General features: G+C 39.8%; 1 protein-coding gene across 1 annotated transcript in view; it reads right to left on the bottom strand.

Moving 5' to 3' along the window:
* Positions 1-27395, bottom strand: part of ATG5 (autophagy related 5) — a 183884-nt gene extending 156489 nt beyond the window's left edge. The window contains exon 1 of the mRNA XM_037842605.1: positions 27145-27395. The gene's annotated coding sequence lies outside the window, so the exon portion shown is untranslated. The remainder of the gene's footprint in view (positions 1-27144) is intronic.
* Positions 27396-27934: the final 539 nt, after the last annotated feature.

Here is a 27934-nt window from a genome sequence, read left to right as displayed (position 1 = left end):
AAGTATTCTTGGTTGGAAATTTTTCTCTCTCAGGATTTTAAATATGTCATGCCACTGCCTTCTCATCTTCATGGTGGCCGCTGAGTAGTCACTACTTAGTCTTATGCTGTTTCCTTTGTATGTGGTGAATTGCTTTTCTCTTGCTGCTTTCAGAACTTGCTCCTTCTCTTCAGTGTTTGACAGTCTGATCAGAATATGTCTCAGAGTGGGTTTATTTGGATTTATTCTATTTGGAGTTCGCTGGGCATTTATGCTTTGTGTATTTATATTGTGTAGAAGGTTGGGGAAGTTTTCCCCAACAATTTCTTTGAATACTCTTTCCAGACCTTTACCCTTCTCTTCCTCTTCTGGGACACCGATGAGTCTTAAGTTTGGATGTTTTATTTTATCTATTGTTTCCCTGAGATCCATTTCTATTTTTTCGATTTTTTTCTCCATTCTTTCTTTTGTTCTTTCATTTTCTGTTCTGTGGACTTCTAGGACACTGAGATGTTGTTCAGCTTCCTCTGGTCTTGTATTGTGAATATCCAGAGTCTTTTTAATTTGGCCAACAGTTTCTTTTATTTCCATAAGATCTTCTATTTTTTTATTTACTCTTGCAATGTCTGCTTTATGCTCTTCTAGGGTCTTCTTTATGTCACTTATATCTTGGGCCATGGTCTTCTTGATGTCCTTTAAATCCTTTGCCATGTTTTCGTTCCTCGACTGTGTTTCTTTGATTAATTCTGCGAGGAACTTTGTTTCTTCTGATAACTTGATTTGTGTGTTTGGAGTTGGATTCTCCATATCGTCTGGTTTTATCATATGCATTGAGATTTTCTGTTGTTTTTGGCCTCTTGGCATTTGCTCTGTTCGACAGGGTTCTTTCAATTTGTAAAAAAAAAACCTATCTAATTTTTCAGAAACACAGTTTGGTGACGTACACTTTCTCTAACTAACCAGCAGATGGCGTCTGTGAGTCACCTATACCTCTCAAGTCAGTTCTCCAGCTTGTCCCCACGGTGTGTGGAGAAATGATTCTTGTGGGGTCCAGCCGGAGAACTCAGCCTGGGTGTGCTGCTGGAGCCCTCTGCCCTGAATGCGGGGTGCTTGCACGGGTGGCCAGGGAGGAAGGACAGCCTCAATATTCAAATCCCCCTGGTTCCCAGAGATTCAAGGCCACCGCAAGAGTCCAAGCCTTCATTTCATTTCAGCCCCAGCCCCTCTCTCTCGCTCTCCCACAAACCACCGGACTTGGCGTAGTGTCCCTGGGTTCTCCGAGCAGGTCCCCCTGCCCAGCCGCGATCCTCCAGGACCTCTGTGGAGGGAATGCCATGCTACGACACCAGTGTGCGCCGTCCCTCAAGGGAAGCCCCAGTCCGCCGGGCTACGTCACCAGTGCATGCCATCCCTCAAGGGAAGCCCCAGGCCGCTGGGCTACGTCAACAATGCGCGCCGTCCCTCAAGGGAAGCCCCAGGCCGCTGGGCTACGTCAACAGTGCGCGCCGTCCCTCAAGGGAAGCCCCAGGCCGCTGGGCTACGTCAACAGTGCATGCCGTCCCTCAAGGGAAGCCCCGAGCTGCTGGGCCGTGCTGGCTCGCTTTCAGCCTAATGCAAAAATGGCCGAACGGGGCATCTCCACACCTCCCTCCTCGCACAGTTCCTCCTTCCCAGCTCCGGGACAACTGGCGGGGCTCTGTGCTGTGGGCACGGCCCCGGGCAGGAGTTTATCCAGCCCTCCTGGGAGCGAGCTGCTAGCCGCGGGGTTTCATTCGGCTTCCAGCTCTCCCCTCCGTTCCCCCAGCCCCAGGGATATCTGCAGCGGGCTATCTTCCAGGCCCAGCCCCCTCTTGCTGTGTTTTACTGCGTGGTTCCCAGAATCGCAGATGCAGCCACTCCTGGGTTTTACCCTTTTATTATTATTTTTTTTTTCTATTAAAAGAACCCGTCGGTCTCCAGATGCCAAACCCTGGCTTCCCCAGATCGCCACGTGGCTGCAGGACTTCCAGCCAGCTTACGCACTCGTTTCAGAATGCAGACTCCCGGTTTCCCCAAGTATACAGCCCCTGGGAACTAGCAGATCTCGTCCAGCCGGTATCTGGGTCACTCTCTGGTCCTTATCTAGTGTTTCTCACGGAGGAGTCCCTTTGCCCTGTCTCACCTAGCTGCCATCTTAGTTTCTCTGACTGTGTTTTAAAACTTCAAATTCCATGTAAGACCAAAGGAAGAGATGTTTAATTGGTTCAGGATCTATATTTCCTAAACAATTCAACTCATACAGTTTGTTCAAATATCATAATTACATGGAACTTTGAATAGGAAGCGAAAGCTGGTAGGTTTGTATAAGTTAGTGTGAAATAATGACATATCCCAAAGTAATTTGGGCAGAGAATAAAAATATATATGCAAGACCCCCGTGAGGAGCTGGGGGAAAATACAGATGTGTTGGGCCTCCTCACCTGGATTGTTGCTGATGTTCTCACAAACATTGAGGACTGGTGGTTTGGTATGCTGAGCCCTCTACCTCGGGACTTGCCCCTATGAAGCTCATTACTGCAAAGGAGAGGCTAAACCTGCTTATAATTGTGCCTAAGAGTCTCCTCCTGAGTACCTCTTTGTTGCTCAGATGTGGCCCTCTCTCTAGCTAAGCCAACTCGGCAGGTGAACTTACTGCCCTCCACTCTACATGGGACCTGACTCCCAGGGGTGTAAATCTCCCTGGCAATGCAGGATATGACTCCTAAGGACGAATCTGGTCCCGGCATCACAGGATTGAGAACATCTTCTTGACCAAAAGTGGGATGAGAAATGAAATAAAATAAAGTTTCAGAGGCTGAGAGATTCCAAATGGAGTCAAGAGGTCACTCTGGTGGGCATTCTTACACACTATATACAAAACCCTTTTTAGGTTTTAATACATTGGAGCAGCTAGAAATAAATAACTGAAACTATCAAACTGCAACCCAGTAGCCTTGACTCTTGAAGACGATTATATAGCAATGTAGCGTACAAGGTGTGACAGTGTGATTGTGAAAGCCTTGTGGATCACACTCCCTTTATCCACTGTATGGATGGATGAGTATAAAAATGGGGACAAAAAGTAAATGAAAAATAGTGTATGGGGGGATGATTTGGGTGTTCCTTTTACTTTTATTTTTTATTTTTATTTTTACTTTTTTTGGTACACAGAAAATGTTAAAAAAATAGATTGGGATGAGTGCACAACTATATGATGGTACTGCAAACAGCTGATTGTACACCACAGATGACCGTATGACGTGAATATATCTCAATAAAACTGAATTAAAAAAACCATTCATTGTTTGCAAGAGACTCACCTTTAAGTCAAAGATACAACTAGGCTGAGGGTGAAAATATGAAAAAAATATACATACCATGCAAGTAGTAACTAAAAGAGAGCTGGGGTTGCTGTAATAATATCAGATAAAATAGACTTTAAGTAAAAGACAGTTATGAGGGATAAAGATGGTCATAATACACTCAAAAAGAGGACAATTCAACAGAACATAAAAGAATTATAAATATATATGCACCTAAGAGCAGAGCCCCAAAATATAAGAAGAAAATACTGACTGGTTTGAAAAGAGAAATTGATGGTTCTACACTAATAGAAGACTTTAACACACCACTCTCAATAGTGGATAGAACATCAAGTCAGAAGATCAGTAAGTACAGGATTTGAATGATACACTAAACCAACTAGACCTAATAGACACATACAGAACACTGCACCCAAATGAAAACAGAATATACATTCTTCTCAAGTGTACATGGATCAACCTCTGGGATAGACCATATGTTTGGTCACAAAAGAAGTGTCAAGAAATTCAAAAATACTGAAATCATACAATGTATCTTCAATGACCACAATGGAACGAAGCTAGAAATCAGCAGAGAAACGGAAAATTCAAAAATATGTGGAAATTAAACAACATACTCTTAAACAACCAGTGGGTTAAAGAGGAAATCAGAAGCAAAGTCAGGAAATACCTTGAGGCAAATGAAAATAAAAATGCAACATACCAAGACTTACCGAATTCAGTGAAGGCAGTGCTCAGACGGAAATTTATAGCTCAAATGTTTACATTAAAAAAGAGAGACCTAACCTCAAAACTAGAAGAACTAGAAAAAGAAGAACAAACTAAACCTAAAATGAGAAGGAAATACAAATTAGAGCAGAGACAAATTAAATAGAAAACAAACAAAAAACAACAGAATCAACAAAATCAAAAGTTGGTTCTTTGAAAAGATCAATAAAATTGATAAACCTTTAGCTAGACTGACAGAAAAAAAGAGGATACAAATAACAAAAATCAGAAATGTAAAGGGAGGCATTACAGAAATAAAAAAATATAAGAAGATACTATGACAACTGTATGCCAATGAATTAGATAATCTAGATGAAATGCACAAATTCTTATAAACACAAAAACTACCTACCTTCACTCAAGAAAAAATAGGTCTCAACAAACCATTTACTAGTGAAGAGATTGAAGCAGTAATGAAAAACCTCCCAACAAAGAAAAGCCCAGGACCAGATGGCTTCACAGAAGAATTCTACCAAACATTCCAAGAAGATGTAACTCCAATTCTTCTCAAACTCTTCCAAACAATTGAAGAGTTAGGAACACTCCCTAACTCATTGTACAAGGCCGACATCACTGTCATACCAAAGGTGGATAAAGATACCATGAGAAAATAAAACTACAGATGAGTATCTCTTACAAACATGCATGCACAAATCCTCAACAAAACACTAGCAAACTGAATCCAACACCACATTAAAAGAATGATACGCCATAATCACGTGGGACTTACACCTAGCTTGCAAAATAAGGAAATCAATTAATGTAATATACCACATTAACACAATGAAGGGGAAAAAAAACACATGGTCTCCTCAATTGATACACAAAAGACATTTAACAAAATACAGCACCATTTCTTGACAAAAACCCTTAGAACACTAGGAATAGAAGGAAACTTCCTCAACATGATAAAGGACATATATCTGAAGCCCACAGCTTACATACCACTGAAGCCCACAGCTTACATACCACTTAACAGTGAAAAGACCAAAAGCTTTCCCTCTGAGATCAGGAACAAGACTAGCATGCCCACTGTCACCACTGCTATTCAACATTGTACTGGAAGTTCTTGCCAGAGCACTTAGCCTAGGAAAAAAATAAATAAAAAGCATCCAAATTGGAAAGGAAAAAGTAAAACTTTCCCTATTTGCAGATACTATGATCCTATTATACAGAAAATCCTGAAAAAACAAACAAAACAAAACAAAAACCACAACAAAGCTCCTAGAGCTAATAAATGAATTTAGCAAAGTGGCAGGGTACAAGATCAACACCCCAAAATTAGTAGTATTTCTGTACACAAGCAATGAATAATCAGAAATGGAAATCAAGAAAAAAATTCTATGCAACTAAATAGCAACTAAAAGAATCAAGTATCTAGGAATAAATCTCACTGAACACAGAAAACTATAAAACACTGCTAAAATAAATTAAGTAAGACCTACATAAATATAAATGGAAGGATACTCCATGTTCATGGATTGGAAGACTAACTATCATTAGAATGTCACTACTACCCAAATCATAGATTCAATGCAATGCCAATCAAAATTCCAACAATCTTCTTTGCAGAAATGGAAAAGCCAATCATCACATTTATATGGAAGGGTAAGGGGCCCTGAGTAGCTAAGTTCATCTTGAAAAAGAATGAAGTTGAAAGACTCACACTTCCTGATCTTTAAAAAGTATTACAAAGCAACAAGAAGCAAACAGCGTGGCATTGCCACAAGAACAGTCATACAAACCAATGGAATTGAAGGGAGAGCTCAGAAATTGATCCTTATATTTGTGGCCAACTGATTTTTGACAAGATGGCAAAGACCACTCAATTGGAAAAGAATAGCCTCTTCAACAAATGGTGTTGGTAAAGCTGGAACTCCATTTGTTAAAAAAAAAAAAAAAAAAAAAGGAGGACCTTGCCTCACACCATATACAAAAATCAACTCAAAAAAGACCAAAGACTTATTATAAGAGTCTCAAACTTCTAGAAGAAAACACAGGGAAGCATCTTCAGGACCTCGTGTTAAGCAATAGTTTCTTAGAATTTACACCAAAAGTACAGGCAACAAAAGAAAAAAAATAGATAAATGGGACCTCATCAAACAAAAACTTTTTAACCTCAAAGGACTTCATCATGAAAGTAAAACAATAACCTACACAACTGGAGAAAATAAATGGAAACCACATATCCAATAAATGAATAGTATCCAGAATATATAAAGCAATCCTTCAACTTAACAACCAAAAGGTAAATAAACCAATTTAAAAATGGGCAAAAAACTTGTACAGACATCTCTCCAAAGAAGATACATGAATGGCCAGAAGCCACATGAAAAGATCATCAACATCATTAACCACCAAGGAAATACAAATCAAAACCATAATGAGACACATTTCATACCCACTAGAATGGTTACTATTAATGAAATAGGAAATAACAAGTGCTCGAGAAGATGCAGAAAAATAGGAACACTCATCCATTGCTGGTGGCAATGTAAAATGATGCAGCCACTGTGGAAGATAGTTTGGCGGTTCTTCAGAAAGCTAAGTATAGAACTACCATATGACCACCAGGCAATCCCAATACTAGGCACATGCTCAATAGAATTGAAAGCAGGGACTCCAGCAGATATTTGCAAACCGATGTTCACAACGGCATTATTCACAATTGCCAAAAGATGGAAGCAACCCAAGTGCCCATCAACAATGAATGGATAAACGAAATGTGGTCTATACACACAATGGAATATTATTCAGCCATAAAAAGGAATGAAGTCTTGATATGAGCAATAATATGAATGAACCTTGAAGACATGTTGAGTGAAACAAGCCAGACACAAAAGGAAAAATATTGTATTATCTCACTGTTTTGAAAAATAAGAAGCAGCAAACTCACAGTCAGAATCTAGAATATAGGGGACAGGGTGGGGATAGGGAATGGGACATTAAGGCTCAAAATGTACAGGGTTCCTATTTGAAATGATGACAATGTTTTGGTAAAGGATGGTGGTGACGGTAGCACAACATTGTGAACGCAACTAACAGCACTGAAATATATATCTGAATATGACTAAAAGAGAGAAATGTTAGATTATATATATGGTAACAGAATAAATTTTTTTTAAAAATCCATGGAACTACACTACACAAACAGTGAATCTTAAGTTAAACCATGGACTTCAATAGTACAACTATAAAAATGTGCTACCATCAATTGTAACAATGTTCCACACCAAAGCAAGGTGTTGATGGTGGGGTGACATGTGTGAATCTTATATTTTATGCATGAATGTTCTGTAAACCCACAACTTCCCTAATAAGAACAGAATAGAATAGAATAGAATAGAATAGAATAGAATAGAATAGAATAGAATAGAATAGAATGGGATTCAAAATTAAAGTGGGTATGGCCACCTAGGGAAATGCCTTCTCTCCCAAGAAACAACAGTAATCTGTCTAATCAGATTCCAGAACATCATTTGAGCTGTGTTTATTAATAGATGGGGATTACCACAAACCAAAATACCATGCATGTGGCTGTGGCTCTCTTCTCTTTCCTCTACTCTACCAGATGGGAGAACACTTGACCATCCTGCTCTATCCTTCTCCAGCCTTCTCTTCTGCTTTTTTCTTCCATGTGTTAGGAACAGTGAAAAGAAATGGTCAGTATCTCTCTCTCCCCTGTTTTTAGGAGGGAGACTCTCCCCAAACAATGATCTGAGTTTGGAATCATAGAGAGGGAAAACACCTCAAGACCCCATCTGTAGCCTTGGGTTTTAATCCTGTGTTTCATTTCAGTTTACCAAAGTTCTGCAGTGGATTTTAGGTTCCAAACAGTGGAAGGGTAAGGGGCCCTGAGTAGCCCTCTTGGATCCTCCCTCCTTTGACTTTTTAACATTTTTTTGAGACATGCTGTTTTTGGTTCTTAGTATTTGGGAGGCACTGTTCTAGGTGCTTTATGTATTATGTATGTATATGGGTACCTTACTTCCCATATGCCACTGTTCCTTATGTATATATTTCTTGTAGGATTTCAAGGGGAAAACGGGCTGAACCAAGCCAAAGCAGCTAATAGTGTAAAATAAATATAGGTAAACCATGAAATGCAGGTAGTCAATATAAACTTTGCAACACAAACAGAAACTCTGCAAACCAAATTTACGAAAACAGCAAACAAGTCTACTACTGCCTCAAAATACAGAAACTCAAATGTATAGAACTGTCAAATGTTAATCTTTCAGTATGAATAAATGTTCATCTTTAAAGAATTATATGAGAGTATTTCTCTAGTCTAGTGAATACACTTAAGTAAAAACAGAAGAAAAACTAGGTGGTACATGGATAAAATTAAAGAATATGAACATTCAATAATCCTTTTTAAACAGAGGCAGGACAAAATTTAACTCAAGAGGCACAACAGAATGAGGGGTTAAAAAGCATAGACTGAAGAGCCAGGAAACTTGTGACACCTCAAGAAAATGAGTTAACAATTGTGTCTCAGTTTCCTCATCTGTAGAATGGAATTAACAGCACTTACAACAACATACATAAAACATAAAGCACCTAGAACAGTGCCTCCCAAATACTGAGAACCAAAAACAGCATGTCTCAAAAAAATGTTAAAAAGTCAAAGGAGGGAGGATCCAAGATGGCAGATTAGGAGAGAGAGAGCAAAATATTCCTCTGTGAAAAACACTAGATAAAAGACAGAAAGTGCTCCAGAATAGCAGTTCCAGGTTCTACTGGCTGGACAAGTTCCGCTACATCCAAAGTGACTGTGCACTTGGTGAAACTGAGAGACTGCATTCGGAATCGAGTGAGTGTTTGAGGCTGCTGGGGAAACAGCAGTCACACCACAGTGGGGAGAAACCTGGGGTCAGCATTTGGAGGTGGACTAGTTTAAAAATCCGGAAAGTGGCTGTGGATCCAGCAGTGACAGCTGAGCAGTCAAGCATGGTGGAAGTGCCTTCCATGGCCTGGGCACCCGCCTCAGTATCTGGCATGGGTGATAGCCTTTTGCGCACCCGCAGCTATTTGTCCCAGAGCCAGAAACGGGCTGCTGCAGCAGGCACAGGACCACAGAAGTGGGAATTTACCAAATCCCATATAGCCATCTTTTCAGCAGGCTGTGAGACACCCCTTGGCAGTGCCGTGGCCGAGAGCTTCCCTTGGGGATTCCACTCACCTGTGATATTGTGCAGTCTTCCTCCATGGAGGCCTGCAGAGTGCACAGCTCAGTGGCAGGGTCCATGCTAAGAGCCCTACACCAGTCTCAGGGACTTGTGGCAGAAAGTCCATGGCAGAAAGGGACTGTGGGAAATCTGAGCTGAAGGGTTGGACTTGTACAACAGTCCCAGGGTATTCCAGTCACAGCACCGGGAATACCTCTGAGTTCTGGGTCTTAAAGCTGTCTTCCCTGCCTAACTGCACAGGGCACATGCCCGACCCTCAGGGAAAATCGGTGCACTGACTGGACCTCCACAAGGTTCAGTCCCCCACCCACTATATAGACAAAGTTGGGGAGAACTGGCTTGAGGATAATAGATGGCTCGGGGATGCCATCCGCTGGTAGGTCAGGGAAAGTGCACTCAACCAAGCTGCATCTCTGTCAAACTATAGAAAATTATTCAAATAAGCCTGCACATCCTCAAAGAACCCTATTAAGAGAAGCAAATGCCAACAGGCCAAAAACAACAGAAAATTTTAAAGCATACGAAGAAACCAGAAGACATGGATAACCCCAATGCCCAAATTAAAAAAACAGAGGAGACACAGAACTTGGAGCAATTAATCAAAGAAGTAATCACAAACAACAAGACCATGGCCCAGGACATCAAGGACATCAAAAGGACCCTAAAAGAGCATAAAGAAGAATTTGCAAGAGTAAATAAAAAGAAACTGTTGATCAAATTAAAAAGATCCTGGAAACACACAGCAGCCGATTAGATAACTTGAAAAACGAATAAGTGAACTTGAAGAAAATGTTTTGGAGAGTGAAAGTACAAAAGAATGAATAGAGAAAAAAATCGAAATATTTGAAATGGATCTCAGGGATATGATGGACAACATGAAGCACACAAATATAAGAATCTTTGGTGTTCCAGACGGGGAAGAGAAGGGTAAAGGACTAGGAAGAATATTCAAAGACATTGCTGGGGAAAACTTCCCAACCCTTCTAAATGACTTAAATACGCAAATCATATACACCCAATGAACTCCAAACATAATAAATCCAAATAAACCCACTCTGAGACAAATTCTGATCAGACTGTCAAATGCTGAAGAGAAACAGCAAGTTCTGAAAGCAGCAAGAGAGTAGCAATTGGTCACATACAAGGGAAACACTATAAGACTAAGTAGTGACTACTCAGCAGCCACCATGTAGGCAAGAAGGCAGTGGTATGACATATTTAAAATTCTGAAAGAGAAAAATTGCAAACCAAGAATTCTTTATCCAGCAAAGCTCTCTTTCAAATTTGAGGAAGAGATTAAAATCATCACAGACAAACAAATGCTGAGAGAATTTGCTAACAAGAGACTCACCCTGTAAGAGATACTAACGGGAGTCCTACCAGCAGAGAAAAAAAGGAGAGAGAGGTATTGTGCCAGTCTGAAAATACTGTGTCCCCCAAACACCATTATCTTTGAAGTAATCTTGTGTGGGCAGAGGTTATCTGTGTTGATTAGATTTCTCTGAGTGTTTCTTTGGAGATGTGCCCCACCCAGCTGTGGGTGATGACTCTGATTGGATAATTTCCATGGAGGTGTTGCTCCAGCAATTCCAGGTGGGTCTAAGTTGAGTCACTGGAGCCATATAAATGGGTTGACGGACAGAGAGAACTCAGTGCAACTGAGAGTGTACTTCTGAAGAGGAACTACAGCCAAGAGGGACACTTTGAAGAAAGCATAGGAGCTGCAGATGAGAGACATTGTGAAGATGGCTGTTGAAAGCAGACTCTTGCTCCAGAGAAGGTAAGAGAGGATAGATACCCCAAGCGCAACTAACAGTGACATTTTTGAGGAACTGCAGCCTAGAGAGGAATGTCCTGGGAGAAAGCCATTTTGAAACTAGAACTTTGGAGCAGACGCCAGCCACATGCCTTCCCAGCTAACAGGTTTTCTGGACACCACTGGCCATCCTCCAGTGAAGGCACCCGATTGCTGATGTGTTACCCTGGACACTTTATGGCCTTAAGACTGTAACTGTGTAACCAAATAAACCCCCTTTTATATAAGCCAATCCATCTCTGGTGTTTTGCATTCTGGCAGCATTAGTAAACTAGAACAGGCATGAGGAAGGGCACAGAACTAAAGAGTTTTAGTAAACGTACGTTAAAGGAAACAAAGAGAGGGAAAAAATATAACTGACAAATAAAAAACAAAGGATATGATAGCTGATTAAAGAAATGCCTTCACAGTAATAACACTGAATGTGAACAGATTAAACTCCCCAATTAAAAGATACAGATTGCTAAAATGGATAAAACCATCAATATGTTGCTTACAAGAGACTCATCTTAGACAAAGGGACACAAAGAAATTGAAAGTCAAAGGATGGAAAAAAATATTTCCCTGAAGAAAGTAGGAGTAGCAATATTAATCTCAGATAAGATAGACTTTAAATGCAAGGATGTTATGAGAGACAAAGGCCACTACATACTAATAAAAGGGGCAATTCAACAAGAAGAAATAACAATCATAAATGTTGATGCACCCAATCATGGTGCCACAAAATACATGACACAAACACTGGCAAAACTAAAGGAAGCAATGGATGTTTCCACAATAATTGTGGGAGACTTCAACACATCACTCTCTCCTATAGACAGATCATCCAAACAGAAGACCAATAAGGAAATTGAAAACCTAAACAATCTGATAAATGAATTAGATTTAACAGACATATATAGAACATTACATCCCAAATCACCAGGATATACATTCCTCTCTAGTGCTCACGGAACTTTCTCCAGAATAGATCATATGCTGGGACATAAAACAAGCCTCAATAAATTTAAAAAAACTGAAATTACTTAAAGCACATTCTCTGACCACAATGGAATACAATTAGAAGTCAATAATCATCAGAGACTTAGAAAATTCACAAATACTTGGAGGTTAAACAACACACTTCTAAACAATCAGTGGGTTAAAGAAGAAATAGCAAGAGAAATTGCTAAATATATAGAGACAAATGAAAATGAGAACACAACTTATCAAAACCTGGGATGCAGCAAAAGTGGTACTGAGGGGGAAACTTATGGCACTAAATGCATACATCAAAAAGGAAGAAAGAGGTAAAATCAAAGAACTAATGGAGCAACTGAAGAAGATACAAAATGAACACCAAACCAATCCTAAACCAAGTGGAAGAAAAGAAATAACAAGGATTAAAGCAGAAATAAATGACATAGAGAACAAAAAAACAACAGAGAGAATAAATAAAACCAAAAGTTGGTTCTTTGAGGATATCAACAAGATTGACAAGCCCCTAGCTAGACAGACAAAATAAAAAATAGATGCAGTGCAGCTGTGAGTGATGTTATTTGAAGAGGAGCAAGCTTGCTAGAGAGGAATGTCCTGGGAGAAGCCATTTTGAAACCAGAACTTTGGAGCAGATGCCAGCCATGTGCCTTCCCAGCTAAGAGAGGTTTTCCGGACGCTATTTGCCATCCTCCAGTGAAGTTTACAGATTTCTGACAAACATTATTCTTTATGGATGTCAAGACAGTCTATGAAAACAAGATAACTATACAAGAAACTAGGTAGAAAGCAAGGAACTGCGTGGACTGGACACCACAGAGCAATCTGACTTTGGGCATACTTCATACAACACTCATGAAAACATGGAACTGCTGAGATCAGCGAAATCTATAGACGGAGACCAGACACCAGACAATCTGAGAGCAGCCAGCCCAGCAGAGAGGAGACAGGCATAGAAAAAAAACAACACGAAAAACTCCAAAATAAAAGCGGAGGATTTTTGGAGTTCTGGTGAACATAGAAAGGGGAAGGGCAGAGCTCAGGCCCGAGCTCAGGCCCTGAGGTGCATATGCAAATCCCGAAGAAAAGCTGATCTCTCTGCCCTGTGGACCTTTCCTTAATGGCCCTGGTTGCTTTGTCTCTTAGCATTTCAATAACCTATTAGATCTCTGAGGAGAGCCCGTTTTTTTTTTTTTTTTTTTTTTTTTTTAATCCTTTTTTCTTTTTCTAAAACAATTACTCTAAGAAGCCCAATACAGAAAGCTTCAAAGACTTGCAATTTGGGCAGGTCAAGTCAAGAGCAGAACTAGGAGAGCTCTGAGACAAAACGCAATAATCCAGTGGCTGAGAAAATTCACTAAACACCACAACTTCCCAAGAAAAGGGGGGTGTCCTCTCACAGCCATCATCCTGGTGGACAGGAAACACTCCTGCCCATCGCCAGCCCCATAGCCCAGAACTGCCCCAGACAACCCAGTGTGATGGAAGTGCTTCAAATAACAGGCACACACCACAAAACTGGGCGTGGACATTAGCCTTCCCTGCAACCTCAGCTGATTGTCCCAGAGTTAGGAAGGTGGAGCAGTGTGAATTAACAAAGCCCCATTCAGCCATCATTTCAGCAGACTGGGAGCCTCCCTACACAGCCCAGCAGCCCAGAACTGCCCTGGGGGGACGGCACTCACCTGTGACATAGCACAGTCATCCCTCAACAGAGGACCCGGGGTGCACGGCCTGGAAGAGGGGCCCACTTGCAAGTCTCAGGAGCCATACGCCAATACCAAAGACTTGTGGGTCAGTGGCAGAGACAAACTGTGGCAGGACTGAACTGAAGGATTAGACTATTGCAGAACCTTTAAAACTCTAGGATCACCAGGGAGATTTGATTGTTAGAGCCACCCCCCTCTCCCTGACTGCCCAGAAACACGCCCCATATATAGGGCAGGCAACACCAACTACACACGCAAGCTTGGTACACCAATTGGACCCCACAAGACTCACTCCCCCACTCACCAAAAAGGCTAAGCAGGGGAGAACTGGCTTGTGGAGAACAGGTGGCTCGTGGATGCCACCTGCTGGTTAGTTAGAGAAAGTGCACTCCACGAAGCTGTAGATCTGATAAATTAGAGATAAGGACTTCAATTGGTCTACAAATCCTAAAAGAACCCTATGAAGTTCAGCAAATGCCACGAGGCCAAAAACAACACAAAATTATAAAGCATATGAAAAAACCAGACGATATGGATAACCCAAGCCCAAGCACCCAAATCAAAAGACCAGAAGAGACACAGCACCTAGAGCAGCTACTCAAAGAACTAAGGATGAACAATGAGACCATAGTACGGGAGACAAAGGAAATCAAGAAGACCCTAGAAGAGCATAAAGAAGACATTGCAAGACTAAATAAAAAAATGGATGATCTTATGGAAATTAAAGAAACTGCTGACCAAATTAAAAGGATTCTGGACACTCATAGTACAAGACTAGAGGAAGTTGAACAACGAATCAGTGACCTCGAAGATGACAGAATGGAAAATGAAAGCATAAAAGAAAGAATGGGAAAAAAAATTGAAAAAATCGAAATGGACCTCAGGGATATGATAGATAATATGAAACGTCCGAATATAAGACTCATTGGTGTCCCAGAAGGGGAAGAAAAGGGTAAAGGTCTAGGAAGAGTATTCAAAGAAATTGTTGGGGAAAACTTCCCAAATCTTCTAAACAACATAAATACACAAATCATAAATGCTCAGCGAACCCCAAATAGAATAAATCCAAATAAACCCACTCCGAGACATATACTGATCACACTGTCAAACACAGAAGAGAAGGAGCAAGTTCTGAAAGCAGCAAGAGAAAAGCAATTCACCATATACAAAGGAAACAGCATAAGACTAAGTAGTGACTACTCAGCAGCCACCATGGAGGCAAGAAGGAAGTGGCACTATACATTTAAAATTCTGAGTGAGAAAAATTTCCAGCCAAGAATACTTTATCCAGCAAAGCTCTCCTTCAAATTTGAGGGAGAGCTTAAATTTTTCACAGACAAACAAATGCTGAGAGAATTTGCTAACAAGAGACCTGCCCTACTGGAGATACTCAAGGGAGCCCTACACACAAAGAAACAAAGAAAGGACAGAGAGACTTGGAGAAAGGTTCAGTACTAAAGAGATTCGGTATGGGTACAATAAAGGATATTAATAGATAGAGGGGAAAAATATGACAAACATAAACCAAAGGATAAGATGGCTGATTCAAGAAATGCCTTCACGGTTATAACGTTGAATGTAAATGGATTAAACTCCCCAATTAAAAGATATAGATTCGCAGAATGGATCAAAAAAAATGAACCATCAATATGTTGCATACAAGAGACTCATCTTAGACACAGGGACACAAAGAAACTGAAAGTGAAAGGATGGAAAAAAATATTTCATGCAAGCTACAGCCAAAAGAAAGCAGGTGTAGCAATATTAATCTCAGATAAAATAGACTTCAAATGCAGGGATGTTTTGAGAGACAAAGAAGGCCACTACATACTAATAAAAGGGGCAATTCAGCAAGAAGAAATAACAATCGTAATTGTCTATGCACCCAATCAAGGTGCCACAAAATACATGAGAGAAACACTGGCAAAACTAAAGGAAGCAATTGATGTTTCCACAATAATTGTGGGAGACTTCAACACATCACTCTCTCCTATAGATAGATCAACCAGACAGAAGACCAATAAGGAAATTGAAAACCTAAACAATCTGATAAATGAATTAGATTTACAGACATATACAGGACATTACATCCCAAATCACCAGGATACACATACTTTTCTAGTGCTCATGGAACTTTCTCCAGAATAGATCATATGCTGGGACATAAAACAAGCCTCAATAAATTTAAAAAGATTGAAATTATTCAAAGCACATTCTCTGACCACAATGGAATACAATTAGAAGTCAATAACCATCAGAGACTTAGAAAATTCACAAATACCTGGAGGTTAAACAACACACTCCTAAACAATCAGTGGGTTAAAGAAGAAATAGCAAGAGAAATTGCTAAATATATAGAGACGAATGAAAATGAGAACACAACATACCAAAACCTATGGGATGCAGCAAAAGCAGTGCTTAGGGGGAAATTTATAGCACTAAACGCATATATTAAAAAGGAAGAAAGAGCCAAAATCAAAGAACTAATGGATCAACTGAAGAAGCTAGAAAATGAACAGCAAACCAATCCTAAACCAAGTAGAAGAAAAGAAATAAAAAGGATTAAAAGCAGAAATAAATGACATAGAGAACAAAAAAACAATAGAGAGGATAAATATCACCAAAAGTTGGTTCTTTGAGAAGATCAACAAGATTGACAAGCCCCTAGCTAGACTGACAAAATCAAAAAGAGAGAAGACCCGTATAAACAAAATAATGAATGAAAAGGTGACATAACTGCAGATCCTGAAGAAATTAAAAAATTATAAGAGGATACTATGAACAACTGTATGGCAACAAACTGGATAATGTAGAGGAAATGGACAATTTCCTGGAAACATATGAACAACCTAGACTGACCAGAGAAGAAATAGAAGACCTCAACCAACCCATCACAAGCAAAGAGATCCAATCAGTCATCAAAAATCTTCCCACAAATAAATGCCCAGGGCCAGATGGCTTCACAGGGGAATTCTACCAAACTTTCCAGAAAGAACTGACACCAATCTTACTCAAACTCTTTCAAAACATTGAAGAAAATGGAACACTACCTAACTCATTTTATGAAGCTAACATCAATCTAATACCAAAACCAGGCAAAGATGCTACAAAAAAGGAAAACTACCGGCCAATCTCCCTAATGAATATAGATGCAAAAATCCTCAACAAAATACTTGCAAATCGAATCCAAAGACACATTAAAAAAATCATACACCATGACCAAGTGGGGTTCATTCCAGGCATGCAAGGATGGTTCAACATAAGAAAATCAATCAATGTATTACAACACATTAACAAGTCAAAAGGGAAAAATCAATTGATCATCTCAATAGATGCTGAAAAAGCATTTGACAAAATCCAACATCCCTTTTTGATAAAAACACTTCAAAAGGTAGGAATTGAAGGAAACTTCCTCAACGTGATAAAGAGTATATATGAAAAACCCACAGCCAGCATAGTACTCAATGGTGAGAGACTGAAAGCCTTCCCTCTAAGATCAGGAACAAGACAAGGATGCCCGCTGTCACCACTGTTATTCAACATTGTGCTGGAAGTGCCAGCCAGGGCAATCCGGCAAGACAAAGAAATAAAAGGCATCCAAATTGGAAAAGAAGAAGTAAAACTGTCATTGTTTGCAGATGATATGATCTTATATCTAGAAAACCCTGAGAAATCGACGATACAGCTACTAGAGCTAATAAACAAATTTAGCAAAGAAGCGGGATACAAGGTTAATGCACATAAGTCAGTAATGTTTCTATATGCTAGAAATGAACAAACTGAAGAGACACTCAAGAAAAAGATACCATTTTCAATAGCAACTAAAAAAATCAAGTACCTAGGAATAAACTTAACCAAAGATGTAAAAGACCTATACAAAGAAAACTACATAAAAAAAAAAGAAAAAAAAAATAGAGAAGACCCAAATAAACAAAATAATAAATAAAATAATAAGTAAGAGAGGTGACAATACTGTAGATCCCAAAGAAATTTTAAAAATTATAAGAGGATACTATGAACAACTGTATGTCAACAAAATAGATAATGTAGAGGAAATGGACAATTTCCTGGAAACACATGAACAACCTAGACTGTCCAGAGAAGAATTACAAGACCTCAACAAACCAATCACAAGCAAAGAGAGCCAATCAGTCATCAAAAAGCTTCCCACGGACCTGACTCCCAGGGGTGTAAATCTCCCTGGGAACGCAGGATATGACTCCCAGGGATGAATCTGGACCCGGCATCATGGGATTGAGAATATCTTGTTGACCAAAAGGGGGATATGAAATGAAATGAAATGAAATAAAGTTTCAGTGGCTGAGAGATTCCAAATGGAGTCAAGAGGTCACTCTGGTGGACACTCTTATGCACTATATGGGTAACACCTCTTAGGTTTTAATGTATTGGAATAGCTAGAAGTAAATATCGGAAACTATCAAACTTCAACCCAGTAGTCTCGATTCTTGAAGATGACTGCATAACAGTGTAGCTTACAAGGGGTGACAGTGTGATTGTGAAAACCTTGTGGATCGTACTCCTTTCATCTAGTGTATGGATGCATGAGTTGAAAAATGGGGACAAAAACTGAATGAAAAATAGGGTAGGATGGTGGGGATGATTTGGGTGTTCTCTTTTACTTTTATTTTTTATATTTATTTTGATTCTTTCTGGTATAAGGAAAATGTTCAAAAATAGATTGGGATGATGAATGCATAACTGTATGATGGTACTGTGAACAACTGACTACACTATGAATGACTGTATGGCATGTGAATATATTTCAATAAAACTGAATATAATCTAAAAACAAACAAAACAAAACAAAACAAAACAAAAAAGAAAAAACAACAACAAAAGCTTAAGTATTTCTTACAAGGATAATAATGGTCCACTCCTGAGATAGTGCTCAGAAGGACTAAAGGTGGAGTGAAGGCAATGTTTGGGGATTAGTATCCCGAAAATAGCCTTTTTTTAATTTCTTCAAATAACTTTTATTGAATAAAGATAATTCTGTACAGTTATTTCTATTACATAGCAAATACATACAATTGACTCAGTGTAGTTGTGTTTCATTGATCTATTCACTAAATATGTACCACAACAACAACCACATGTGTTTCATAGGGACATTGCCTGAAGCTCTGGAATTTTCTTGAAGACATAGCTGTCATCCAGGTACTACGGAGACTCTGGGGAAAAGGCCTCCCCAGACTGTGAGAGCATGGAATAGAAAGAAACTAGAAGGCTACAGGAAGACCTCGTATTCTGGGCAGGAACTGAAGCAATAGAGACATGGGACTACTGTGGAGCTCTTCTCTGCTGCAAAAAGTTTTTAAAAAACCCAAAGTAAATTTAACAAAGGATTATGAATACTGAATCGCGATATAATTTTCCTTTTCTTAGTTGCTAGGATATTAGAATAGGCAGAAAGAAAGAATTGATATGGTGGAACTGTAACCCATAGCATTCTTTGAAATTTCTTCTATAGCTACTCATTAAATTATAATTTGAAAGTTATCACCTTTTTATACATAGATTTCACAATAAGGAAATAACTGAAACTGTGGAAATGTAACCCATTACATTCTTTGAAATTTGCTCCATAACTACTTGTTAAATTGCACTTGGAAAGTTATCATTTCTATGTATATATGTTATATATATACATATATATACATATAAATCACAATAAAAAATATGATTTAAAAAAAAAAAAAAAAAAAAAAAACTTCCCACAAACAAATGCCCAGGGCCAGACGACTTCACAGGGAAATTCTACCAAACTTTCCAAAAAGAACTGACACCAATCTTACTTAAACTCTTTCAAAACATTTAAGAAAATGGAACACTACCTAACTTATTTTTTGAAGCTAACATCACTCTAATACCAAAATCAGGTAAAGATGTTATGAGAATGGAAAACTACAGGTCAATCTCCCTCATGAATATAGATGCAAAAATTCTCAAAAAACAAAACTTGCAAATCGAATCCAAAGACACATTAAAAAAAATCATACACCATGACCAAGTGCAGTTCATTCCAGGCATGTAAGGATGGTTGAATATAAGAAAATCAATCAATGTAATACAACACATTAACAAATCAAAAGGGAAAAATAAAATGATCATCTCAACCGATGCTGAAAAAGCATTTGAAAATCCAGCATCCTTTTTAGATAAAAATATTTCAAAAGGTAGGAACTGAAGAAACTTCCTCAATATGATAAACTGTATGTATAAAAAAACCCCAGCCAGCATAGTACTCAATGGCGAGAGACTGAAAGCCTTCCCTCTAAGATCAGGAACGAGACAAGGATGCCCACTGTCATCACTGTTATTCAACATTGTGCTAGAAGTGCTAGCAAGAGCAATCTGACAAGTCAAAGAAATAAAAGGCATCCAAATTGGAAAGGAAGAAGTAAAACTGTCATTACTTGCAGATGATATGATCTTATATCTGGAAAACCCTGAGAAATCGACAACATGGATACTTGAGCTAATAAGTAAATTTAGCAAAGTAGCAGGATACAAGTTTAATGCACATAAGTCAGTAATGTTCCCATACACTAGAAATGACGTTAACTGAAGAGACACTCAAGAAAAAGATTCCATCTCAATAGCAACTAAAAAAATCAAGTACCTAGGAACAAACTTAACCAAGGAGGTAGAAGACCTATACACAGAAAACTATATAACTTTACTAAAAGAAATAGAAGGGGACCTAAAAAGATGGAAATATATTCCTTGTTCATGGATAGGAATACTAAAAGTCCTTAAGATGTCAAATCCACCCAAACTCATCTACAGATTCAATGCAATTCCAATCAAAATTCCAATAACTTACATTGCAGACTTGGAAAAACTAGTTATCAAATTTATTTAGAAGGGAAAGATGCCTCGAATTGCTAAAAACATTCTAAAAAAGAAAAACGAAGTGGAGGACTTATACTCCCTTGACTTTGAAGCTTATTATAAAGCCATAGTAGTAAAAACAGCATGGTACTGGCACAAAGATAGACTTATTGATCAATGAGTTTGAATTCAGAATTTGGAGATAGACCCCCAGATCTATGGCCAAGTCCTCTTTGATAAGGCCCCCAAAACCACTGAACTGGGACATAACAGTCTATTCAACAAATGGGGCTGGGAGAGCTGGATATCCATATCCAAAAGAATGAAAGAACACCCCTACCTCACACCCTACACAAAAATTAACTCAACATGGATCAAAGACCTCAATATAAGAAACAGTACCATAAAACTTCTAGAAGGTAATGTAGGGAAAAATCTTCAAGACCTTGTATTAGGAGGTTGCTTCATAGGCCTTATACCCAAAACACATGCAACGAAAGAAAAAACAGATAAATGGGAACTCTTCAAGATTAAAGCTTCCATACCTCAACGGAATTTGTCAAAAAAGTGAAGAGGCAGCCAACTCAATTGGAAAAAATATTTGGAAACCATGTATATGATAAAAGACTAATATCTTGCATATATAAAGAAATCCTACAACTCAACAAGAGTACAGAAAGCCCAATATAAAATGGGCAAAAGATGTGAAAAACATTTCTCTGAAGAGGAAATACAAATGGCTACGACACATGAAAAAAATGTTTATATTCACTAGCTATTAGGGAGATGCAAATTAAGACTATAAAGAGTTATCATCTCACACCAATTAGAATGGCTGCCATTAAACAAACAGGAAATTACAAGTGCTGGAGAGGATATGGAGAAATTGGAACTTTTATTCATTGCTGGTGGGACTGTATAATGGTACAGCCACTCTGGAGGACAGTTTGGTGGTTCCTCAGAAAACTAGGTATCAAGTTACCCTTCAATTCAGCAATTTCACTTCTCGGTATATACCCAGAAGATCTGAAAGCAGTGACATGAACAGGTATTTGCACACCAATGTTCATAGCAGCATTATCCACAAATGCCAAGAAAAGGAAACAATCCAAATGCCCTTCAACAGATGAGCTGATAAACAAAATGTGGTATATACACACAATGGAATACTATGTGGCAGTGAGAAGGAACGAGGTCATGAAACATATGACAACATGGATGAACCCTGAAGACATAATGCTGAGTGAAACAAGCCAGACACAAAAAGAGAGATAGTGTATGTTACCAATAATGTGAACTCTGTGAAAAATGTAAAATAAATATTTCATATTGTAGAATGTCGGGGATCTAAAGATAGACAGCACTACTGAAGGGGGAAAGATAATCTAATAAGAGCAGATAAACTATTGAGGATAATCTCAATGTTATGGGAATGCTCAGGAATGATTATGGTTTCCAAATTTTCTTGGGTATGGAAGGAACATGTTGGAAGCAATGCAGTTATTAAGTTATTTGTTTTTCTTATTCCTTTGTATGTTAGGGTTTGTTAATTTTCTTGGGGTATGTTAGGGACATGTTAGAAGCAACGCAGTTATTTTACGTTGTTTTTCTTAATCCTTTGCTTTGTTTTGTTTGAAATGTGTTTTGTTGTTGTTTGTTTTTAAATTTTTTGATAAATAAAGTTAAAAAGAAAAAAAAGAGGTCAATTAGACTTGGTGCTGGCCTATGCAGCCATATTTGTTGGAATCCTAGGTCCCTGGGGAATAGGAGTCACCAAAAATATTGTAATAAGACCTCAGTTTATATAAAAAAAATGCCCATTAAAATCTATTTTTTTTTATTAGTTACAGTCTCTAGTTTATGCTGATTGCATCCCTCCCCCAATGCCTCCCCATTTTTAACACCTTGCAAGGTTGACATTTGCTTGCTCTCCCTCGTAAAAGAACATATTTGTACATTTTATCACAATTGTTGAATACTCTAGATTTCACCAAGTTACACAGTCCCAGTCGTTATCTTTCCTCCATTCTTGTGGTGTCTCACATGCTCCCCATCTTCCTCTCTCAACCGCATTCTTAGTTACCTTTGTTCAGTGTACTTACATTGTTGTGCTCCATCTCCCAAAATTGTGTTCCAAACCACACACTCCTGTCTTCTATCACCCTGTAGTGTTCCCTTTAGTATTTCCTGTAGGGCAGGTGTCTTGTTCACAAAGTCTCTCATTGTCTGTTTGTCAGAAAATATTTTGAGCTCTCCCTCATATTTGAAGGACAGCTTTGCTGGATATAGGATTCTTGGTTGGTGGTTTTTCTCTTTCAGTATCTTAAATATATCACACCACTTCCTTCTTGTCTCCATGGTTTCTGCTGAGAGATCCGCACATAGTCTTATTAAGCTTCCTTTGTATGTAATGGATTGCTTTTCTCTTGCTGCTTTCAGGATTCTCTCTGTCTTTGACATTTGATAATCTGATTATTAAGTGTCTTGGCGTAGGTCTCTTCATATCTCTTCTGTTTGGAGTATGCTGCACTTCTTGGATCTGTAATTTTATGTCTTTCATAAGAGATGGGAAATTTTCATTAATTATTTCCTCTATTATTGCTTCTGCCCCCTTTCCCTTCTCTTCTCCTTCTGGGACACCAATGATACGTACATTATTGTACTTTGTTTCATCCTTGAGTTCCCGGAGACGTTGCTCATATTTTTTCATTCTTTTCTCCATCTGCTCCTTTGCATGTAGGCTTTCAGGTGTTTTGTTCTCCAGTTCCTGAGTGTTTTCTTCTGCCTCTTGAGATCTGCTGTTGTATGTTTCCATTGTGTCTTTCATCTTTTGTGTTGTTGTGCCTTTCATTTCCATAGATTCTGCTAGTAGGTTTTTTGAACTTTTGATTTCTGCCATATACATGTCCAGTTCTTCCTTTACAGCCTCTATCTCTTTTGCAATATCTTCTCTAAACTTTTTGAATTGATTTAGCATTAGTTGTTTAAATTCCTGTATCTCAGTTGAAGTGTACGTTTGTTCCTTTGACTGGGCCATAACTTTGTTTTTCTTAGTGTAGGTTGTAATTTTCTGTTGTCTAGGCATGGTTTCCTTGGTTATCCAAATCAGGTTTCCCAGACCAGAACAGGCTCAGGTCCCAGAGGGAAGAAATATTCAGTATCTGCTTTCCCTGCGGGTGTGTGTTAGAAAATTGCTCCACCCTTTGATGCCTCGGGTCACTGTGCTTTTCTGCCCAGCAGGTGATGCCTGTTAGCCTATAATTCTTGACTGGTGTGAGGCGGTGTGGCCGTGTTCCCCCAGGCTCTGGAGTCTGGTTCTGAATGGAAAGGGTCCCACCCCTTTCCTCCTAGAGAAGACAGACCCCTCAGGTGGAGGTCATTAGCATTTCAATGGTCTCGCTCTCTGCTCATGCTGTCTCCACCCTTCTCCGCTTCACAGCCCTGGAAACTGAAAATGGCTTTCTCCACTGAGCCGAAAAAGAATCAGATAGCCCCCTTCAGACCCAGTCCAAGGCTCTCCAAGGTCAGTCGTCACCCAAAGCCTCTGTCTGTTTTTTGGGGATGCGTACCTGTAGTGAGCAGTTCACACTCACTACTTAAAACCCCAGTTGGAGCTCAGCTGAGCTATATTCGCTTGCTGGGAGAGAGCTTCTCTCTGGCACCACGAGGCTTTGCAGCTCGGGCTATGGGGGAGGGGGTCTCCCGACCTGGTTCCGCAGGTTTTACTTACAGATTTTATGCTGTGTTCTCGGGCATTCCTCCCAATTCAGGTTGGTGTATGATGAATGGATGGTCTTGTTTGTCCCCCCGCAGTTATTCTGGATTATTTACTAGTTGTTTCTGGTTTTTTGTAGTTGTTCCAGGGGGACTACTTAGCTTCCACTCCTCTCTATGCCGCCATCTTGCCTGACTCCCCATTAAAATCTTTATCACCAACCCAGGGCCTCCTATTCCCACAGGAACTCTACTCATGACTACGTGGACTCTTCTTATGCCCAAATTAACCACTGATGTAACAGAAGAGGACTCAAGATTTGCAGAGGGAGAATGTCTGGTACTTAAAACCTCCCTACAATGTTCCTCTGCCCAGTACCTTGCTATCAACCAATGGAACTCTAGAATGTATATTGTTAAATCAGCAGGAATTACCCCTTACTGTTCCCCCATAAACATCCATTAACTATCAGAGTGATAATATCACACATCAAGCAGCCTCTGGAGAATTAGTTTGCACTTTTGAAAATCTCTGTTCTAACCCAACTCTTGACAGGCTCAAGTTGATGCAGCCCTAAGACAAAAAACATGCCAGGCACAGAGTGATACACAGATTTATTAGAAAGAATTCTCCAGAGGCTGCACAATGTGTGATATTATCCCTCTGATAGTTAATGGAATAGGTGCTTGCGTAGTCTTATGTTTTAATGTTTTCTATTTTAATTTCTAATATGGTAAATAGTAGATATAACCTATACAAACAAATGTTCTTTGGAATCCCCAATAATTTTTAAGAGTATGAAAAGGCCCTAAGACCAAAAGTGAAAAGTTTTGTATTTTCTATCTTCTCTGCCAGTTCTTCAGTTCTCTGACCTCTGAAAGTTGAAATGCCCCAAGGTTCAGTCCATGAACCACTCCCTTGGAGATCTCTCTCATGGCTTTAAGTACCATTTAGATACACCAACTCCCACATTTATATCTTCAGCCCAGACTTCTTCTGACCTCATCTCATATATACTACTGCATACTGACATACCCATTTGGAAACCTGCTGGCATCTCAAATTTAACATGCGCAAATCTAAACACAGTCCCAGATTTTCCTCCCTTCCCCCATTCCTCTTATGGTCTTCCCCATCTCATTGTCCGCAATTCCACTCTTTAGTTGCTCAGGCCATAAACTTTGAAGTCATCCTTAAACCCTCTTCTACATGACACTTATAGCTTAGAAACAAATCTAGAATCTGATCTTTTCTCATGACCTTCTGCTATTAAAACCCTGATCCAAGTTACATTAACCTTTAACTTGGACAACTGCAATGGTGTACTAACAGGTCTCATTATGTCTGAACAACAGAGCAATCCTTTTAAAGCCTTAGATCACTTTACTGATCCACTCACTAAAAGCAAAAAACAAAGTTCTTACAAAGTCCTACAAGGCCCTGACCTGGTCCCATCTCACTATGTTTCTGACCTGATTACCTACTATTTCTCTCCCTCTTGCTCACTGTTCCAGCCAAACTAAAGGGCATAATCCTTCCTCAGGACCTCTGTGGTTGCTCTTCCTTCTGCCTGATAGATCTTTCCACTGATATCCAAATGGCACCCTTCTTTATCAGTTTTAGGTCTCTCCTAAAATATCATCTTTTCTGAAGCCACCATTACAGTTTACTCACCCACACCATCAACATTCCCCATTCTTCCTCACTCTTTTCTCTATAGTACTTTTGAACCATCTGACATATATTTTAATTGATTTTTATATTGATGTCTACCCCCCCCGCCCCGTTCCCAAAGTGAACTTCATGATGGCAGACATGTCTATTTTGTTCACTGTTTTAGTTAATGTTTGGTCCACCCAATATTTGTTAAATTAATGAAATGAACCACACTTTAAAGGTGTACAGTATTCTAAAACTCCATATCCAGAGTTTCATTCTGTTCATTTTCCCTAATTTTAACCAATATGAATTTGGGAATCAAAGCACATATTTAAATTTAGCATAAAATTAGAAAATTCCCCTCAACTACTAATCTCAACCCAACACACTTCCTTACCTTCAAATTCAAAATTCAACCAATAGTTCAGTTCAGATCCAAACACCCTCAATCACAAGGACTCAGATTTATCAAGTGAGTTCGGGAAGGCCTTGGAAGTTCGGCTGCTACAGAGTAGTTAGTTCCTGACTTCTGAATCTTGTTGAAGACAAGTGCTTCCCCAAAGCTCAGAAAAATCTACAACCAATCCAGTTCCTCAGGTTCCTCAGCGTTCAGATATGATTTGAAAATAATCCAAAGTGTAACTAAAGTACGTGAAAGTGCACTGCCAGCACAAAATGGCTTTATCACTAGATAGTATTAAAATGAGACTTAATGATTGCCGATGAGAGAGAAACTGCCTGGAGGAAACACCCACTGACTTCGGATGAAATCAAACTGCCCTGGAAAATAATTATGATTTAAATAACTGTTCTATTAACTAAATACAAGTTCTGAACTGAACTCCAAAAGCCTGCGATAAAACCCTGGGTTCCTACCTCAATCAGAGACTGACTGACATTCCACGAAAAAGATCGCAGAGGCCACACCCTCCAGCCGGAGGGATCCGGGGGCGGCGTCTCGCCAACACCACCGCTGCCCGGAGGAACCACCTTCACCAGCCATCAACGCCCGAGGGAACGCTCCGCCCGCCGGCCACTCGCCCCTCCTTCTTACACCTACCTGGCCCCTCCCCAACCCTTTTCCCCCAGGAATTTCTTCACAATGGGACACACACACACACACACACACCCCTACCCGAAGTGCCGGTTGCTCCCACGGCTTCCCGCACCGGTGGAGGCAACCAGGTCCCAGGCGCTGGCGGGGCGGGTTCCCAAATACACAGCCCCACGGAGGCGGACGAACCAGGAGCTCCTACAGCCCGCGCAGCCTCAGAAAGTATCGGCGCGGAGGCCCGAATCGAGCCCCTGCTGCACTTCCGCCCTCCGGTATCCAGCTAATACAACCAGCCGCGCCTCCAAGCCCACCGCAAGTCCAGTCACCCTCGGCTCCCGGAGATGACGTCACGAGACCCCACGTGGCCCACCCTCCGCCCTTCGTGTTCCGCCCAACCCACGGAAGGCGGAGGGGGGGCGCTTGCGCATGTGCGGAAGGAGTGTCGCGCGGCAGTGTGGGGTCAAACCCGTGGCAAAGTCACAGATTCTGCTCTCTTCATACTGGCTCTCATCTTGATGATAGGTTAATGTAACCGTTCCATAGGAACAGAAAGGTTTAAGAATACCAAGACACTGCCTCCTGGCATCACATAACAATATTGATAAAATGTTGGTTTCAGGCACTTTCACATCCATTTCCTCTTTTGATCCTCTTCTAGACTTTGTAAGAGCCACAGCAGGCTTTCATAACCACATTTAACAGAAGACTGAAGTAGTTGAGTGCTGAAGCCCTCACACCCATCTTGATAGTACATAACTATATCTTCCTGTTTTTAAAAATAACAAGCAATTAGTAAACTTGCTTCTAAAGATTGTTTGAATTGGATCCACCCAGAAGTCTTAGCAGAAGTCTTAGCAGGCATTTAAAGTTT

This window comes from Choloepus didactylus, chromosome 7 (assembly GCF_015220235.1).
Source record: "Choloepus didactylus isolate mChoDid1 chromosome 7, mChoDid1.pri, whole genome shotgun sequence".
NCBI lineage: Eukaryota > Metazoa > Chordata > Mammalia > Pilosa > Megalonychidae > Choloepus > Choloepus didactylus.
The sequence above is the reverse complement of the archived record's forward strand: the minus strand, read 5'-3'. Positions and strand labels throughout refer to the sequence as shown.